The sequence below is a fragment of the Halichoerus grypus genome, chromosome 1 (genome assembly GCF_964656455.1).
Source record: "Halichoerus grypus chromosome 1, mHalGry1.hap1.1, whole genome shotgun sequence".
In the NCBI taxonomy this organism is placed as follows: Eukaryota; Metazoa; Chordata; class Mammalia; order Carnivora; family Phocidae; genus Halichoerus; species Halichoerus grypus.
Window position 1 is genome coordinate 24,425,425 of NC_135712.1, and position 18,835 is coordinate 24,444,259.

The window sequence follows — 18,835 nt, forward strand, 5'->3', positions numbered from 1 at the left end:
TGGGGCTCCTGGGTGGCTCAGCCGGTTAAGCATCTGCCTTTGGCTCAGGTCATGATCTCAGGATACTGGGTAGATCCTTGCATCGGGCTCCCTGCTCAGCGGGGAGTCTGCTTCTCCCTCTCCCTCTGCCCCTCCCCCTGCTTGTGCTCTCTCTCTCTCTCTCTCTCTCTGTCAAATAAACATCTAAATAAAATCTTTAAAAAAGGACAAGCTCTTGAAACAGTATATATAAGCAGCAATAAATAAGTGCTCCTTCAATGTAATATGATAGTGTATAAATGGATTATGCATAAAGAGAAATTAGCAAAGTTCCATTCAATCTTAGAATTAAAATGAGAACCTCAGTGTACTGTTTCTTCAGTTTATGATTTAGTTTGAATATCATATGGAAGAAGCTACTGAATACATTTGCTAGGTTAATGTCACTTGTAATCTTGCTAACTTTTAGATTGATGGATATATAGGATGTCTGGGCAATCAGGAACAGGGTAACTAGTGACAGAAACTAAGATATTTAATGTGGTGTAGACTGTTCAGAATAAAATGAAGAAAGTCAAATTCTCCACTTTATAGCCTGACAATAGTTTTTTTCTTTTTTTTCTTTTTTTTTAACTGCAGTGCTAACTCTTCATTCTATGGAGATAAAAAATTCTCACAGTGTCTGACTTAACAATTTGTGAGACTTTTTATTCTTGGACTTATTCATTAATATATTATGTGAAATAATTTGTGACAATTAACTTCTGTAATAAATGTCTCCAGTAGAAATAATTATTCCTTTCTTCCCACTCATTCACTGAATGGGTGACTGCTGTAGGTCAGAAAGAATCATTATCTCCTATTTTGTAAGAGACTTACAATTTCTTTCACTTACAAGTCATCTACTGCTCCTATTACATTCTAACAAGGAATATTACAACTCTTGTTAGTTCTGCATTAAGACCGCTGCTATTACTACTATTAATATTGTTGTTATTTTATTTTCTGAGTGAAGAAATGGGATTACTGCATAGATTACTGTTTCTTTTGTGTTTGGCTTTATTTATTTGTTTAGAAACTTTAATTCCCATCAACCTTATTTCCATTTTGTTTGCCTCTGGAAGAGCAGCCTAAGACCACTCAGTGGCTGTTGCTACCCATTCAGTGGCCTGAGCAGTGGGAGCTGCAAACCAGTTCTCAGTGGCCGGCTGGGCGCTCCAGTCTTCAGTAGGGAACAGCATAGAGGGCCCCTGCATGCCTTCAGATCAGTCTGCAACTTCAGGTTGAGTAGCAGTGAACTCAGGTGCTGGAGCAGTCCATTCACCCTGAAATTCCTCCTTGGTCACAGCCTTTTCGGCAGCAGCATGGTCTTCTTTTTCAATCTCTTCAGGATCTCTGTAGAAGTAGAGGTCAGGCACGACTTCCCATGGGACTTCCCGGGCCAGCACCCACCACAGCAGACCCCCCCGAGTGAGCTCCCTTGTTGGTGCACGGGATGGCAGTGTCCACGTAGTGCAGAGTCTGTGTTAGGCTGAGCGGTGGTAGGCAGGAGGCAGGTTAACATAAGACATCTCTGTGAGAGGCTCGTGGTCAGCCCTGGGATCAGTAACCAGTCTGGGCTCCCAGAAGGCTGCCTGGATCTGGTTAGTGAAAGTTCCAGGAGGGAAGCGGTAGGAGTGGCTCCAGTAGCAGCAACAAACTTCAGCGCAGCTCTCCAGCCAGTATTCCCAAACAACGGAACACTGACATCAGCTGGGTTTTCAACGGCAACAATGGCATGAGCTGCCGAAGAAGCTTCTCCCAGGTTCTTTACAGATGATATATAGTTGCCATCACTTTTCCTTTTGTGGATGTACTCTTCCATTTGGAAGTCAAGGTCGATGCCACCTAAATGGGTTCCTGCTGCAAGGAATTTGAGGACATCTTCCTCCTCCATTTGCAAGATGTCAAGGGCTCCAGACATGCTGAAGATTTCCCTTCAGAAATGCACGACAACACAGTATGGGGAAAGGCTATTTTGGTTTGTTTTAAAGGCAACAATGTAAACATTTCTAGTAATGTGCATTGTCAAGTTCCTTTTGTAATATTACAAATATAATTTTTGCAGAAACCAATACATAGTGTACATAATATTATTGAACTTTACTTTATAAACTGATTTGACTAACACCTTGACATTCAAAAAGTATTTTTTTTTTTTTGTACTGGTTCAGAGCTAAACACTCTGGAGCCTATATAGACAATTAATACTTATCCCGTTATCAGCCTTAATAGACTTAAAGTACTTCCAATTTTAGGGTTTTTCTTGAAATATCTGTGAGACACTATTATACTTCTAAATCTTCTGTGTTTTCCCTCATTTATAATCTCTTTGTCTATGCCACATTCTGTTGCTTAGGCTTCCTAGCACTTCATTTTGTTTTATTAGATCTAAGATAAGTTGTGAAGATCACAGAGTAAGTAACCAGGAATTGTAAGTATATAATGGGCTTTTTTAGGCAAAGGAAGGAGAATGACTGACAAAGTTTAAAACTGTGAGTAAGGTTCAGAGTCACTGATGGCAGAAGAAGAGTCTGTGAGGTTAACTTGAGCTTATTCTGAGGGATAGACATGCCCTGCTGTGAACTTGAGTTTTAACCAGCAAAAATTAACAGCCATATAATGATTTTAAATTTCTGAGTAGGATAACTATGACATTTGAGTTACGGAAAGATACATTTGAATGGCAAATAAAGACTACAAAAAGGTTGCCAAAATAACTTGAAAGAGAAAAATGGTGGCTTGAAATAAATGATTTGATATGGATGTTACATAAAGAATGATGAAAACTGTCATGTACTCATTGCTTTATTCTAGGTTCCCCAGAACACAGAGCCTGAGGTAAAAGCTATGTGCTACTACTTTATCAGGTAGTACAATCGTGGGGTGCTGGGTTGAAAGTAAAGGAGAGCAAGGTAGGAGGGAGGAAAAGCCTATAAAAGTGTAAAAGTCAGACTGTATGATGGTGCTGACAGAGAGACTATGTGGACGGAAGATAAATACATATGCAGATTAAGTATAGATTCCAGTGGGTATTACTGCTGCCCTTTTCAGAGGAGAGAAGGTGTTTGAAAAGGTGACATGACACTAAGCATCTAACTAGTCTTGTTGAAGGATGATGTTATTCTGAGATCTATCATTGGTCTCTGCTACTAACAGGTTAGTTGTATGGCAGTAGCTGAAGCGGTTAGCTAGTTCAGCCTACAAGTGCTACTACATTTATTATGGCGCCCATGCATTTGTTCCATTATTCACAAAATTTGTGGTCTTGTAGACCATTGTCCAAACTTGGGTGGAATAAGAAGGAAGGTTTACTGAAAGTCACAGCATTAGTCATTTTTGTATGCATTACGTGAAAAATAAAGATCCACATGCTTTTGCTCAGTCACTTCCATGGGTCTATCCATATTTCTTGTCTCTTCCCCAGAACTCTGAATTTTTATCTTCCAGGTTTTTTTTTTTTCCCCTTTCCAAATACAGATAATCAATCAAACCTTTTAAATCTGTCCTAGAGGTCATGTATGCTCGTTCTTCTGGCCACTTCTCATCCATAGAAAGTGACAACTAAGTGATTGCACACAGCTTTGCTTACTGAAATGATGTCCTTCATAAGTGCACTTTAGTACCACCGCTTTGTAGAGATGTAATGAGGCAGAAGTTCCTTTCACCTAACACAAACATATTGCAATAATCCATCTGTGAATGGGTTGAGATTTCTCCTACTTTATCAGTTGGTCATAGGGAACCCCCATGAATTCATAAGTATGAATTGAAGGAAAGTCATTTGTATCAAGAGATAGGTGACACAGGCATCAGAATTACCTGTCATGTAATTTAAATATGCATTTGATCTGCTTGGGACAAACCTCTACTGTGGTGTTCCAATTTCACAATAGACATTTCCTATTTTGCTTGATATTATGCCAAAATGATATGATAAAACATACCACAAAATGGACAGCTCCAATAATATAGCCAATTGGTGTTTCCTGGCAAACAACAGTTCTTACTAGGACCACAGCACCACCTCTCAATTCATTCCTTATGCTTTACTGAGGGGGGTATTATCTAGGCTATTCTGAAAGATAGACTTGTGGTGGGTTCTTAGCTCCTAAGTATTAAATCCATTTTATCTTCCCCTATTCTCAGAATCTTCTGATTTCATCCTCACCACTATGTCAAGGAAGTAACAACATTTATTCCTAATTTACTGTAATGAAGTGCAGGATTCAAGTAGCCAATTTAATAGGTTATTAGGATATTTTAGGAGTCCTTTAATGGTTATAAATTCCCCTGAAGTAATTAAGTTGTCTCCTATTAAAACATATTTCCCAATCTTTGCATGAATATACTCAAGATCTATGCTAAACATTGTCCACAGTTCCTGTCCAGCAAAAGTTAGCTGGGTTCTATACTTCCTTTAATGTGTAAGCTATTTCTTTCTAGAAGAGATTTTACTTTCCTGTTTGGTCTGTGATTAATCCTGATGCTTGCTATTGTCTCAGAAGCAATGAGGGGAGGCAAGAAAAGATCTTTTATGGAAACAAGTAACATCTCTATAAACACCTAATTCAAGTGGGTCATTTCAAGGTCACCATTCAAGGAAGAGACTGCTTTCCTCTAACAAGAGAAAGGGGGCATCTTCTGCTGAAATAATGAATTCAGTGGAATTCGGGAATTCAGATTTATCAGACTTGTCCATCCATATTTCCCATCACAGATTTCAGAATTCTACTCTTATCCTATCAGAGCCCTAACATTGACAAATGAGATTTGTTAAGGCTGCACACTTAATTAAATCACACAGTCTAACTCCTTTACAACTAGATTTTGCCTTGAGATTACAGCTTTGAAGAATTTTATAGAAGTTACAGTATGCCATGAGATATCACTTGATGCCCAGGTATTAGAGGAGTTGGCTGTTGAGTGATCTAATTGTCATTGTCCCACACAGTTCTAAGATGACAAAACCACACATTCTAATGCCTTAGTTTCCACCTGTACCTCATTCAATCATCACTGTCTTGATGAGTAACTCCTGGATCCTTTGAGATGGCCAAGTCATAGCTTAATCAAATTTGGCCACATCCTTCATGTTGTCTCCCAAACAAGATTTTTTATTCCTTTCAATATGGATAGGCTAAGAATTTCCCAAATTTTTAAGTTCTGCTTCTTTATTAACAATTCCATCCTAAAATCATTTTTCTTGTCACATTTTACTATAAGCATTCAAGAGAAACCAGCAGCTACTTCAACACTTTGCTTAAATACTGCCTCAGCCAAACATCCAATTTTATCGCTCTCAAGTTCTACCTTCTACAAGACACTAGGATATGAATACAATTCAGCCAAACTCTTTGCCATTTCATAACAAAGAATCACCTTTCCTCTAATTTCCAATAACATGTTCCCATTTCTGTCTGTAACCTCATCAGAATAGCCTTTACCATCCATATGTCTACCAACATTCTGTTCACAACCACTTAGATATACTCCAAGAAGATGGAGGTTTTCTCTATAGCTCTCCTCTTCTCCTTCTGCGCCCTTACCAAAATTGCTTTAATGGTCCATTCACAGCAATCTTGGCTTTCTCTAGCATGTACCTCCAAATTCTTCTAGCCTCTACCTTTTATCCAGTTCTAAAACCACGTCCGTATTTTTAGGTGTATGTTACAGCAGCACTCTGCTTCTCAGGACTAATATGTATATTTTTTAGGGTATTCCAGAGAAACAGAACCATTAGGATATATAAAGAGACAGAAGAGGAAATGTATTGCTGCAATTGGCTCATGAAATTATGGAGGCCAAGATACGCCACAACATGTCATCTACAAGCTGGAGAACAATAAAACCTTTGGTATAATTCAGTTCAATTCTGAAGGTACAAGAACCAGAAACTCCAACGTCGAAGGGTAAGAGAAGACGGATGTCCCAGCTCAAGGAGAGGAAGAGAGAATTCGCCCTTCCTTCACATTTTTATTCAATTCAGGCACTTGGGACTGGATGAGGCCTACTACATTGGTGGAATGATTTTCATTACTCAGTCTACTGATTCAAATGCTAATCTCTTCCAGAAACACCCTCACAAACACATCCAGAAATAATATTTTACCAGCTATCTGGACATCCTTTGGCCTAGTCACATAGAATTAATCATCATAATTGATTAATTCAGTTAAAGAACAGAATGGGGTGCCCTCTCCTACCATCAGTTTACCTTGTCTTGTCCACAACTATCTTCAGACGTTACCAGGTGTAAACATAGGCACATTGTCTCCCCTTTCCTCATTCAATTTCTGCTAGTCTTGGTCTCTGGTCTTTCATGCCACATCACTTTTTTTCTTTATGCTTTGCCTGATAATGAGAATTAAACCTGATACTCAAAGAGAGCAAGTGATTTGTCTATTCCTATATAGAAAATTTCTGAACTAGGAGTTGATCCCAGGTCACCTGAATCTCTCCCCACATGCAGTATGATAATATTACCAAGATTATTGGAAAGTTCATATTATTGCATAGATCATGCTGACAAGTACAAGTATCTGTTTCAACACAGATATAATGACTATAGCATTAGTAATCTGGGCAAAAATGGGCTTTTTTTCTTCATAATTTAGAATCTAGATATAGAATATGAAGTATATACATATATTCAAATTATATTATTATTTTGATAAGGAATCAGGAAAAATAGCTATTTTATTGATTTTCCTTTTTCTAACATAACAGAGTATACATGTGAACAGTAGGCAACCAGCTGTTCCATATAAATGGTATTTTGCCTTGTTTTTCTGAATATATAAATGTGTATATATATACACACACACACGCATACATTTGTGTTTATTCTGCATATGTTATTTATTACGAAATTATTTATTTAGTATCTATGTATTATTATTGTCAAATCTTTACATAATCCTTATTTTCCTTTTATTTTCTTTGACTCATGGCTAAATTTAAAACCATAGCATTTGCTTATTGTTGAAGTACTGATTCAAACAGAAGGTAACTGCATTTCCAAGAAATAAAATAAGACTGAAATAGCACTGAGGAAAAAATTTTGGCACTATAGGTTGTGTAGTGAGATCATGAGAAATCTTTACATGTTTCCCAAGGACAATATTCTTTGGTATCATGTGATAAAGTATACACAGGAAATAAGAGAAACTAAAATTTGTCTTGGGCAAAGGACCTTTTTAGTTCCTTGATCCATATAAGTTTGATGAACTCTGTCTGATTGCCTAGGGACGAATAACAGTCGGCTGGGGGCAGACAGATATCTACAAATGACACCTTTAGATGACTTATGTGATTCTAATACAGTCACATCATTCAGTGCTCTTATACATATCCATTCAAGAGGAATTAAGCAAGAAATATTTCTCTGGAAAGTTGTGTTAATGCCTTTCCCAACATAAAAAATATTTTAGGGCGCCTGGGTGGCTCAGTTGTTAAGCGACTGCCTTCGGCTCAGGTCATGATCCTGGAGTCCCGGGATCGAGTCCCGCATCGGGCTCCCTGCTTGGCAGGGAGTCTGCTTCTCCCTCTGACCCTCCCCCCTCTCATGCTCTCTGTCTCTCATTCTCTCTCTCTCTCAAATAAATAAATAAAATCTTTAAAAAAAAAAAAAAAAAAAAAAAATATTTTAAATTATCAGGTACTTAAAAATTTAAATAGAATTTGGGTAGAAACTTATATTTTTGTCTATAGCATTTGATTGGAATACAACCAAATAAAAAATATCAATAACTCATTTTACTAAATATATCATAAAGGACTAAAACCTATATGGCACATATATATCTTTGCATTCTCCCGGGTATTTCATTTCATAAATCGACTTTCCTGACCTTTTCCATCTCACAATCTGAAACTGTTACATAGAATGGAATGAGTTATACTATCATACTTCGTAGTACTCATAATTTAAATTTTAAAACAAAAGTTATTTAACAGAAAAATATGACTGTATCCAATATTAAAGACAATGCTAAAATTTATCATGAATTATGTCTAAACTACATGTTATATTTAAAGAGAAAAGATGGTTTCTGAACATTCCAATAGTTGTTCTTAAATCTTAAACATCCCATAACTTAACTTTTGGCCCTTCTATATGAGCCAGGTAATCTTCCTTACCTAAATACTTTAGCTTGTGCATTTATTCTTGGCTCTCATTTGAACTCCCTCATACTTGTAATTGATTCCTGAGGGCTTGAGAGTGAATTACACTTCCTTTTTTTTTTTTTTTTTAAGAGATGGCAGAGAGGGGCAGAGGGAAAGGGGGAGAGAGAGAATCCTAAGTAAGCTCCATGTCCAGCACAGAGCCTGACATGGGGCTGCATCTCAGGACCCTGAGATCATAACCTGAGACAAAACCAAGAGTCGGACACTTAACTGACTGAGCCACCCAGGTGCCCTGAATTACACTTACTTTTTAAATAATATTGCTTAGGGAAAAATCACAACTTTATAAAATTGATTATAATGATTCTTTCTTCTTTCATGCAGAAATCCAGAAAGAAGTTCCCACAAAGTTGCAAAATTTGACCAGTTTTTTAACTAATTACTCACCAAATCCATAAAGTCAGAAAACTTCTGGGTGATAATTGAAATACAGAGAACTAGGACTATATATGCAACATCCCTATAACTATATCTGATTTCTGGATCTGGGTCCTCAGGAAAATACAGTACTCCCAGGAAATCCACTTTATCTATAAACTTGTAAAATTTCACTGGGTAAATTTTTATTCCAAAGAAACTAAGACAGTTTATACATTGGCTAAGCCAAGAGCACTGCTTGGGGAATTTAACTGTTTTGCTCAAACTATCACTGGCCATCTGTTATTGAAGAGAGGTCTTTAGATCCTGAATTATCTAGACAGGCTGAGGCTGTTGAAAGAATAACTTGGCTAAATACTCAGTTTTCCATGTCAATCTTTTAGATACATACTGTATAAGGAATGAAGAACAGGTTTTATTATTTCTTAGTGTTGATATTACATGTCTGAAAACTTACTCAGACACAGAAGAATATCCATGTTTCAAATCTGTGTGTGTGTGTGTGTGTGAAGATTTTGCTGTGATGGTTGAACTGTGTTTCTTTTTAATAATATTCATGACATATTTGTTCAGTTTTGAATAGCTTGAAAACACCAACTGAAAAAATATTTAGCAAGTTGTTTAAGAAAATAAACATTTGGCACAGTTTGCCCTGAATTTTGGTTCAGGTTCAAAGGATAAATGCCTCAACATTAAGCATTTCAGAATAAATATAAATTTTTATTATCTAATTTACTTTGTGAGGATCTGAAACTTCTAGCTTCTTTCTTTGTGTTGAAAAAGAGTCTTTAAAAAAAAAAATTCCCACAGTAAGAGTAATGTTAATGGTGAATATTAGATTAGGTTAGGTTAACAACTTTGTTTTGTGAAAATCAAAAGCAGAAATAAATTAACACGTTATCAAAAATAAACTTTCAAATTACTGTATTATCTCCACAAATCTTTGATGAAGAGTTAATTATAATGATATAAAACACTTGTTTTTAACCCTTAACATGTACCGAGAAAAGACTTCAAATTTTTCATTTACATAAAGTAATTTTATTATTGTAAAAATTATATTGTTATTATTATTATAAATAAATCAGGAAACGATACTTATTTTACTGATTTTCGTACTTCTATCATGATAGAGTGAGCATATATGGAGACACTGGGACCAGATGTTCCATATAAATGGGTATTTGTTATATGCCAAGCATCTATTAGAGTGCTCAGAAAAATAACATTTTTGAATAAATGAATGAAAAGAACAAAAACAGAAGCATTTTAGATATGACATTTTAACTATACTTAAAAATAATACTTATTTTATTTGATGAAATGATTCTATGCAATTATAAAGCAGCCCCTGCCCACCTACACCAGGATTTTCCATATGTAGGGACTGCCTCCCACATTTACCAAGAGGCGATGGTAAGGGGAATAAATAGGAATATGAAGGTGGATGATGACATTTCATGACAAATGAGTCCGATGGTCTCATTTGTTATCATATTCAGCCATTGAAAATGTGCCAATTCTTGCTCCTCAATAAGATTTTATTTTCTTCCACAATTCAGATAATGGACTCTATGTGGAATTTTGTAAAATGCTTCACTTAAATAGGAAAGTTTATAGCAATTTGAGTCAATATGCCAATGGAAGAAAAGACACAGGTGCTTTGATCTTTATATTCCTTGGAAAATATCTCAGGATTCTAATGTCATTTAAAAATATTTAAAGGACTTTTTTTAATATGAAAAAGCATTTTCAGTATTAGGACCTCATATTTTTATGTAAATTTAAGCTAGAATGATAAATTTACAAAATTTGAGGTGTTATTTGATCTAAACGGTTTTTAAAATTTAGCCGATGTAGTTCAAACATCCCTCTTCTTTTTTTTTTTTTTTAAATATGGAAAGCTTCATGAATTTGGTGACATCCTTGTGTAAGGGCTATGCTAATCTCTGTATTGTTCAGAATTTTAGCTTAAGTACTGCCAAAGTAAGCACTCTCTTTTCCTTTCGTGACAATACATTCTTTTGTTTCTTTGAGATTTAAGCTCACAGTGCATGTTCAAAAAAATAATTATGGAAGGAAACCTAATGAACATATGGAAAATGTTGATTTTGGACAGGTGAAAGAATGAAATGATCTGAAGTACTTGTTATAAATGCATATGATGAATTAGTCTGCCGGATTTAATAATATGTTCTATCCCTTTCAATTAAAGCTATTATGTGCAGATTCAAGTACTTTTAAAGATTAAATGTTACGTGGATAGATAGAAAAATGATACTATCATTGCATTCCATGTTCAATAGTATTTTGCATTATTTCAAAAGGTAAAAGTTTAATATTTTTATTTATAAAATATTTTTTAGGGTTTAAAACTGAATTTGTGGCAAAACATGTCAAATCAACCTTTAAAATATGGGGAACATTGGGGTGCCTGGGTGGCTCAGTCCATTAAGCATCTGCCTCTGGCTCAGGTCATGATCCCAGTGTCCTGGGATCGAGCCCCACATTGGGCTCCCTACTCAGATGGTGAGATATGAACTTCCATATCTCTGCTAAAAAGAAATACGTTAATTAAGAAAAAATAGAAGAGTCATTTTAGAAAACATTTATTTGATGGCAATAACTTCGGAATTTTAGCAGGCTTATTGAGAACTTGTTCACTTGCCACTTCATTTTACAGCATGATGGTACAGAAAGGATCTGGAAGCTTGCCACTTGAAAGAGGAAAGGTGGCAAACCTATAAATTACTCTTAATTATCAAAAATAGAATGCATAAAGTGACTTTCACACTCTTGAGTATAAAACACATCAAAAATTACCATTAGACATCCTCTTACAGCTATAATTCACTCACTTGATTTTACAGAGTTCTCAGTGTGCCTGATTTCCTTGGTCTACCTGTTTCTCCTCTCCCCGTCACTCATTATCCCTATTATTCCTCTCCCATTGACTCTTCAATTGGCACATTTCCATACTCCCCATTATGCTTACAAATAATCTCATTAAAAGAGTACAGCTCACCAAAGAGCACTTGTTACATCAAGGGTGGAACTGACATTAGACTCACTTCTCCATGGGCAGTATTCAAGTGTTTTACTGGAAATATACCCTCACATCTGGTTGCTGCTCAGTGGTTAAGTACATAGCCACATTATTGAGATCAATTATTGCCTGCCTGAGCTAGAAAACAGTTTACAACATGATGAGAGGGTGAAAAGAATAGTGCTCAGTGAAGCGATCATTGACTGAAATATCAAGTACCTCTTGTGTCAAAGTGCTAACAACGTATAATCTAACAGCAATAGTGTTTCAAGATCATGTGCTGATTACCTAGAGGTATTTATTCAGCATAATATCAAAGATATGTGCAATCTTTGTGACTGCAGGGACCATAAAGGCCCAGTTAGCAGCATAGCCAAGAAATTAAAAGACGACAAATACTTCAAGATTAAATTCCCATTTCCCACTCTTGATTCTGTTTACTATTTCATTTTGATCCAATTTTTCCCTCACACTTGTTAATATCAGAGGAAATTGGATATACTTGTAAAATGATGATTTTAGTTTGAAATGAAAAACACACCCACCAAAAATCTCGGTTGAACAACAGCTAACTATCAAAGAAAAGGACACACACACCTCCTCACTCAAGCACCTCCTGCCAAGAGAACTAGGGCTTCCTGCCTGCTTAGATAACAGGCTGTCACATCATACACACGCACTTCTGAAGAGTGGGTGGTAGTGAAGGGAAAGCAGCAGGGTGGGGAGGGGGGGGAGCGGAGGATTCTTGATAGAAGATGAACTGTACAAAAGGGTCAAGAAAGCAGTTGTCAGCCCAACATAGGACCCAGTTAGTGCCAGAAGATATGCCTTCATAGGACTGAGTTAGTGGCAGAAGGTAGAATGCACGTTCTGGCAAACTAATTTCATTTTTGTCTGCATAGTACATTTGTAAAATTACATAGAAGTAAATCGTTTCACAGATGCCTGCTGCCTAATATTGAATTTGGTTTCCTTGCTCAAGAACAGAGTTTTACCTCTTGATTAAGCCCTTACTTTCAAAGTCAAGTAACCCTTTTCATAGTCCGAAAGTCACTTGAGCTTTAAAATAAAATGATTTTCCTTTCCAGGAAGTAAAGGTGACATAGTAGTGAAACTATTCCAGCACTTAAATATGCTACAAAAGCAAACATACTAGACCAATTCTAGCAATCCCATTCTCAATCACATAAGTGGAGAGATAAATTATTCTTTTTCACAAACACATCTGCTTATCTTAAGGGAGTCTGGAAATTATATCACTACCTTCAGAAATATTTAAGATCATTCCTATGTCTCATCAATCAAGGAATGCTAACTTATAGGCATCTTCTTTGCAATAAACCAAAGTCTGATCATTAGCAAATGATTTTCAAGGGAAAATCTGTAATGTATAATTCTAAAAAGTCTTTATTTGTAAAAAATAATATAAAAGTGAATCAGAAACTAAATGTAAGGGAGTCTTAAAAGAAGATTAAGTTCTTTAGTTTCTGTGATCCATGAATAATTTTTAAATTAAAATTTCTTATAAGATTTAAATAATATATAATGCATTAAAATTAAACTCATATACTACTCTAAATAGCATTAAACCCACAAAAACTTTACAGAATACAGCACAATATCCAACATGAGAAAATAAATTAATGATTTTTTGATGAGAATGATGCTTTCCTTTCTGTATCCAAAATTTTCTAATTTTTAATAAGGGATTTTTTTTATAAGACCAATGGAACTTCTAGTATATTAATTAGCAATACTGACAGGAGTACTACTGGGTAGTGGTGTTTACCATTCCCTCCAAATATTGTCAGGATTTTCTCTAATAATTATTTAGGAAACTACAATAATTCTGAGCACATTTCTGTTCCACAAGATGACTTGCTAATTTTCTCCTCCCAGAAAGCTCAGAATATGACAGGAAATTTCAGAACATGACAGGAAATTTCAGGTATAATTAAAACAGATACTAGTGCAAATCTTAATGAACATAAGCATTCATTGTGACCAATGCCCTTCACAATTCTGATTTTTTAAAAAGATTTTATTTATTTATTTGACACAGAGAGAGAGGGAGTACATGAGAGAGAGAGAGCACAAGCAGGGGGAGTGGTAGAGGGAGGAGAAGCAGACTCCCTGCTGATCAGGGACCCCAATGTGGGGCTCAATCCCAGGACCCTGAGATCATGACCTGAACCAAAAGCAGATGCTTAACCTACTGAGCCAGTGCCCCCAAAATTCTGATTTAAAACAATCCTGGAAACAGAATTGTGAAACAGAGAGTTTGCTTTTTTCCCGTTTAAATCATTGCTTCCTTTTAAAAATTCATATTAACAAAATAATGAAAGTTTTGGTGCTTCTAAGTCAAATACTGTAGTTATTTTATCCAAATTACATATTGCATCTGTACCTACTTCTATAATAGCAAATAATTTTTTTAAAAAAATTATACTTTTATTGACACTAAGTTAATAATCTCACTAAGTATTAGAATCAGGAGTATGGTAGGTCCCTGAGGGATTGAGTATTAAGCCATCATGAGCACAGTTAGGAAGCAGGGTGGCCAGCATATGTTACTGGGGTTTGTGAACTGTTCAACCGCACCTACTGGGGTGGGCTAATAAAACCTAAAATGCAGCCTGTGCCCTGGCCTGGAGTGAAGCTCTGCTTTTTTCTTTAAATATAGGTGCTTTTGCCTCTCTAGGCCAAGAGTCTCTGGCTACCTCAGGAGCAGGGGTGAAACTTTTGTATACAAGCTCACAGCAGCCCTGAAAGAGGGTGATCTTGGAACAAAATCTTATCGTGTAATCATGAGATATACCATGATTTCAACATTCAAGGACCATTAACCGAAGTAGTTAACAATAAATGCATTTGTGTGTGTATGTGTATATGTGTGTGTGTGTATGTGTATTTAACATACTTTTACATAGATATATTGTGTGATTTCTTACTAGAATATAATTTCCTTGAGTTCAGGGAATATATCTGATTTATAATGGTAGCCTTTACAAGTCTGAGCTCAGATTTGAAAAAACAAACATTTTTGTAAACAAACATATTTAAGAATATGCATAACATATATTTTTCAAAATACTCATATACCCATGCTTTATTTAATCTATATACAAAAATCCAAATCCTTAGAATGATAGCAGTTATTTTTATCTCATTTGTATCTTGTTTGACATCTATGTAATATGTACATATATAGTGATGGATTGTTTATAACTTTGAGTTTGTAGCTGTGACACTAGGTAACAATGTATCAGTGTTGATTATGCTTAAATTGTACAAACTATTTCTAAAAAGGGAGAAGCATTAAATATATGATTAGAATAAGAACTCAGTTTGAAAGAAATCAATTATATCCCATTTCTTAGAAGATGTTTGATTTTTATTATATTTCTTTCAGATTGTAATAGCCAACAGTGATTGCATATTGCAAATAAAAAGAATGTAAATTAACCTTATCATCCCTATCCCAATTCATTTTTTGTTAGTCTCTTGGGTTCAGTTTATTTCAGGATTTTTTCTCTATGGATTAGAAGAATGAATGGGTCATGGTTGGTAGTGGAAGAGTGGGGGAGGGGCAGTTTGAAAGTAGAAAAAGAATTTTGTAAAACTGAAAATCTGCATCTGGTATCCACATGTTTATTTAACATTATCTCTAAGGATTTCTTAAATTATCAATCTTCAAAGTAACATTTTACAGTGATATATTTTTTAATATTGTTTATGTTACCAAGTTACTATTTTTTGAGCTCAAACATGAGCTGATGAAATATTTCCTATGATTAATTTCTACTTGTGAAAACTCTAGGTTAAAAGACATAAGTTTTTTTACAGTCTTGGTACATAGAGCTATTTTGCTTTTGGGCAGAGGTCAGTAACATTTACTGTTTTAGAGAAATAAATAAACTTGATCCATCCAAGTGTCACTCTCATTTCACTCATGCAGAGTTTCATCTTCTAATATCAGTATGTAGATGGTACTTCATTTGTGATAATTCATTAATTTTTTGCATAAGTAGCATTCCACAGAACCTCACTGGGAGGAGTTATTCTGTTCTTGTGATGTAAGCTGTTTACTTAATATAATTATTTTTACATGTGAAGAATATATTCTTGTCCTATTTTCTGAGAAAAGGTTTTCATTTCTAATAAATATATTTAAGGAATTTATCAATATTATAACATTATAACATGCTAATACATTAATAGCCATATCTTATTTATACTCCTTGCATGAACTCTACTTGTGGGTGGTATTTAATTTTTTTGTATTCTAATATTTAATGAAAGAGTCTATATTTATTTTATGGCAAATTGTTATAACTTGATAATCTTTGAAATGATAATTTTGCCTTTTCATAAAACAAAATGGGACATTTCATTGTTTTTCTGTGCTCTGTATCAATTTATGTAAGAGGTAGCCATAGTTTCCAAGTTAGAAAGAGTGAAATGTAGAAAATATAGGTCTTGTATCTTCACATGGAATTTCTGATACTTTTTTCAGTTTTATTCATAATTATTAGTTATTCAGATATTGAGTCAACTTTGCATAAATGTGCCCCAGGAGATGGTCTACTTAACTGACTTTTTAAGAGATCTCAACAGAAATCTCAGGGCCTGTGTCAATTGCTTATTCCTTTTTAAACCTGCTTCTATTACACATACCTTCTTGTTCTCTTTATTCTGGTCATTAAAATGTTCACCACAGATTTTCTAGATAAAATTTTCACATTGCCTTTTCTCACAGAGTGAAAAAAACTGTTAACATTTGCATCTACATATTTTTTTCAGCTGAGAAATAATCTTTAAGAGATTACTTGAAAATTACCTTTAATATGTTTATCCAATTACATTTCTCATATAATTTATGACCCATGAGTTGGGGCTTCTATAATCCATGTTTGTTATATTCATACTCTATTTTTAAGTCTTTAAACTTTGTCCTGCATTATGTGATTATTTTTCCCTTATAGGGCTAGACTTACATATCACTGATTCAGTTTACCATTTGCATTCTGCTCTTTACTGCAAAATTAGTATTTAGTTAATATTGTTTTAACCTTTCGTTAAATTTTAATTTTAACAATAATTTCATTTGCTTCTCATCCTTGCCTTTTCATTTTAGCAGGCTCCCTGTGCATATTTTCAGTTAGTTTACAGGTGTTATATCTTTAAAATGATACCTACGATTCCACAGAGTTTAAAAAAAAATTATCTATGAATGTGGTAAATAATTTCCAAGTATCTTCTCCTCTTGCAAAACTAACCTCTAAGCTTCAGTGCTTTCAAAACCTAAAATATTATTCAGAGAATATTTACTTGGTTGTAACATGGAGAACTATTACCAAAGATTCAAAGTATGTAGAAACAATAAAAATAAAAATACAAAGAAAAGAAAAAAAGGAAGGAAGGAAAGAAGGAAGAGACTGAAAGAGAAACATTAACAAATCTAAACATGGAAAAAGAAAACTTAAGAGGAACATATGCAGCTGTGAAGTATTTAAATAATAAGAAATACCTGTTATATTCTACTTGCCATCACTAATGATTATTATTAAATTATGTAATAATAATACATATTTAAGAGAAATTTATTTTCACATCCAGCATATTCAGTATAAATAGGCTTGCTGAAATTTTTTTTTAATTAGAAGAAAGAAAGAAAGAAAAATAAACACAGCAGTTGGAATGCCATACCAAATGATTTATGCCAGTTAGTTCCTGATAGTTATAGGATTGAGGAGCCATTACTCTAGGATACACAGCATTATCATGGCCAATTAAAATTTTAAAGTATTATTGGTAAACTAATCATTAGATTGTTGAATAGCTGATTTAAGTTGTAGTTTATTTGAAAATTAAATCTGAAGCTTATAACTACAGCATTCTATCTTTTTTGTACAGTAACAACTAATCTTTGAAAATATGACAATTACTTTTGCCATATTATTTTTAAATATGCATACATGATTTCTAAATTATCTATGTATGTATATCTATATCTCCCAGAAAACATGTGTGTATAAAATTTTAGAGAAATACATAATAAATAGATTAAATAGATAATAGATTAACATGTATAGTATATATCTTATGCTTATACCAGATATACATTATAGACTGTGATCAGATCCCAATCCCATTACAATCCAAGTCATCTTGGACAAATTAAGTCATCATACTGTATCTCAGTTTCTTCACCAATACATGGGTATAATAATAGTATCTAACTCACAAGGTTGCTGTGAAATTACAATGCTTAATATGAATAATTTTGTATACAACAAGTGTTTTTTGCCATTAATTTCATTTTTAAGTCCTAATAAATATACTCTATTACATTTGATGTAATAAGTAGTTAAATCCATTAATATACAAAAGTTACTATTTCTAAGAGTACTAAATTTAATCTAAATAAATACATTGTTTATCAATTTTCTTACAATGTAACCTGTACAAAATATATTCTTCATTCTGGTCTTAAAGTGATATAAACTAAAAATAAATAAATTAATTAAAAAAATAAAATAGTCATGATTATGTAATAGGCAAAGAACAAAAATGATAATAACTGAGGAGGGAACAGAAGGCAAGCTGAACAGATCTGTACCTCTGAAACAAATAATGCAATATATGTTAAGAAAGAAAAAAAGAAGAAGAAGAATGTAGCAGGAAGGGAAGAATGAAGGGGGGGAAATCGGAGGGGGAGAAGAACCATGAGAGACGATGGACTCTGAAAAACAAACTGAGGGTTCTAGAGGGGAGGGGGGTGGGAGGATGGGTTAGCCTGGTGATGGGTATTGAGGAGGGCACGTTCTGCATGGAGCACTGGGTGTTATGCACAAACAATGAATCATGGAACACTATATCTAAAACTAATGATGTAATGTATGGGGATTAACATAACAATAAAAAATTAAAAAAAAAAAGAAGGCAAGCTGAGGACAAAGCAGAAGCTGACACCCCACAACCCCCCCCCCCCATAGGATATATGTGACAATTCTTTTATGTTTTTTTATACTGGAAACTTATTGCACAAATTTATTTCAAAGAATATTGCCAGGTTATCTGATCATATTTTAATTTACACACCCAAATTCTAAGGAATGTGTTATTTTTTGGCAATAATTAAATTACTATTTTTCCTAGTAAAGCAAATAAGTTATACTACAAAAAGGACAACAGAAAAAG

At 34.4% G+C, this 18,835-nt stretch overlaps 1 non-coding gene and 1 pseudogene across 1 annotated transcript; both read right to left on the minus strand.

Moving 5' to 3' along the window:
- Window positions 1–1,073: 1,073 nt before the first annotated feature.
- LOC118530324 (small ribosomal subunit protein uS2B pseudogene) lies at window positions 1,074–1,942 on the minus strand (annotated as a pseudogene).
- An 8,534-nt stretch (window positions 1,943–10,476) lies between these two features.
- Window positions 10,477–10,580, minus strand: LOC118530325 (U6 spliceosomal RNA). The gene has a single exon (XR_004914579.1). It is a non-coding gene; the product is annotated as a U6 spliceosomal RNA (small nuclear RNA).
- Between the last annotated feature and the right edge of the window lie 8,255 nt (window positions 10,581–18,835).